This window comes from Micropterus salmoides, unplaced genomic scaffold (genome assembly GCF_014851395.1).
Source record: "Micropterus salmoides isolate LMB-PRFRI ecotype aquatic unplaced genomic scaffold, ASM1485139v1 Ms_hic_scaffold_3384, whole genome shotgun sequence".
Classification (NCBI taxonomy): Eukaryota; Metazoa; Chordata; class Actinopteri; order Centrarchiformes; family Centrarchidae; genus Micropterus; species Micropterus salmoides.
The window spans coordinates 1-2278 of NW_024042689.1; the positions used below are offsets into that span (position 1 = coordinate 1).

General features: G+C 37.4%; 1 long non-coding RNA gene across 1 annotated transcript; it reads right to left on the reverse strand.

Annotated features, from left to right (window-relative positions):
- Positions 1-23: 23 nt before the first annotated feature.
- On the reverse strand, positions 24-1932 carry LOC119884362. Its single transcript, XR_005440986.1, has 3 exons — positions 1877-1932; positions 1156-1259; positions 24-905 (listed from the first exon to the last, which is right to left on the reverse strand). It is a non-coding gene; the product is annotated as an uncharacterized LOC119884362 (long non-coding RNA).
- Between the last annotated feature and the right edge of the window lie 346 nt (positions 1933-2278).

Below are 2278 nucleotides of genomic sequence, written 5' to 3' on the forward strand. Positions count from 1 at the left end.
TCACACATTTGTGCAAAGCTGCATTCATGTTCTCCATATAGTTTATTCACACATGCATCTCTGACACAGGAAATGTGATGTGTTGACCAGTTATTTTTGTTCTGTCTAGTAGATGAAATGACGTGACAAGTATTAATGGTTCAATGATGATGATAAACTTTAGATACATGATTAGTTACATCAACATATAATTTGTTCTGTTGTAAGTTTATGAAGAAAAACAAGAGCGATGATTGAATATCATCCTTAGTATGTGACTATTACTAATACTGACTATTCATCAGGCGAGGATTGGATAGCTTTTGTCTGGGGAAAAAGTGTAAATGCAAGCAAGCATTAAAGATGGATTGACATCTTATTCAAAATCAGGTGTATTCTTCTCTCCAAAACACATTCATAATCTTTCCTCCTCCCAAGTGTAACTACATCAGTAAGTGGTCTGTGGAAGAAGCCTATGAGGTTTGTCCTTTATGATAATGGCTTAAATAACACTGAAACAGAAAGGAGCCGTCTTTCCCCTTGTTGTCATGTATGTGACATCTTAGGCTTTTTGAAAACAGGCTGTTGTAATATCCCTCTCTGCAGAGAGGGTAAGTGCACATGTAGTTGTGTGGATGACTTCCAACCAGACTGTTCACTGTGTAGGGCAGAGGAACAATATCTATGTAATCCAGGTTGTTCAGGATGCAACACAGAATGAACAACTGAAGAAATGTAAAATGTGAGTTGGTCTGATTTGACAAAGTTGATCCCAACACTACACACCCCTCTGTCCTCAAGATAAACAGGAAATCTATTTCTCACAGATCCAGTTCTTACTATCATAATATCTGCTCGTCCATTTTCCTTGTTTATCGCAGCATGCAGCGTAATAGTTGCTGTGCGGGTGTCCTGAAGCCCAGAACCTGTAGGAGAAATAAAATGTTGTCACTCCTGATTATTTTCAATTTGAAGTAAGATGTTGGATTTCACTTGAAATATTTTTATTGGCAGTAATAAATGACAATTTAACTTTTAATAATGTTTTTAGCTCATAATTCAGTTCTGTAAATTAATGTGATTTTTGTTGTTGTTTTCATCCTAATTTTAAAAACATACTTATCTTATTAACAAATGGAATTGTGATGGAAACAAACAACTTTTAAAACTTCTCACGATTCTCTCAGCGGCGAGTCGTCCACCCATTCCCATTTCCTTCCTGTTTGTACCCATAGACCAATCCAGGAGTCTCCATCCTTGTTCAGCTCAATGACAAATTTCTAGGATTTGACAAGAGACAAAATAATTTTTCTGTTCATAATTCTTAATTCAAAACTGGTTTTAAATACAGCATTGTAAGTTACAGTGAATCACAACGAGGAAAACTGAGTGGCAAGATGACAGGTGGATGTTTCCTTTTCTGTGTGGGGGATTAGCCTGCGTTATTGCTCTGCTGCTGTGGTAGTTTCCCCTTCAGACCGTCTGACAGACACAGAAGCACGTTTGGGACTGTATGTTAGGATGAGACAAGGAGGTGGAAACTAAAACTACCTGAAAACACTTTCAGGCAGAAATCTCACCACAAATGTGAACTTCAGCACCTCCGATAAAGCTCACAGACCCAAACAGAGCCAGTTTGCTCCTCAGTTTTTAGATGGTTATAATGCAAAACTCTACTGAAACATTGTTTTTCAAGTTTTCTCTTTCAAATTTATAACCTTAGTCTCAGAGAATATTCAAGGTTTTTTTGTCTTCGCTCCGTAATGTTTTTTATTTCCACCTACAATGGCCCTAATGCATCGTCATAGGAAGCCGACTGGCTGCAGGTCAAAAACAGAAGTAACAGATCACTGGCAGCTACATCTAAGATCACACACTCAGTAACAAACACACTCACCTGTTCTCTTTGTTGTTTATGATCACCAGATGTGCTCCTTTCCTTTGACAGTCTCTCTTGTCAGACCAAGTTTTCGTCTCATTGGATTTAAAGTAACAGCTGCATCCAAATCTCTTCCATCCTTCAGGGCACCACTTCCCTTCATGTCAAATGTTAAAAGATGGATTTCATGTCATTTAAATTGATTAAACCATGTTTCACTTTCTTCTTAAAGATCTTTCTTGCCTGCCACTTGTTGTTTGCTCTATAAAAGTAATGGCAAAGTCAAGTTATATCAAGTGAATTAGTTTGATGCTGGTGTTCATTGTTCATCACCTTCAATTTTATCCTTCAGCTGCTTTACTTCATTCTGTAACTGACTGTTGTTGACTGTCATTTCTTGAGGAAAAACAATAAGAGATA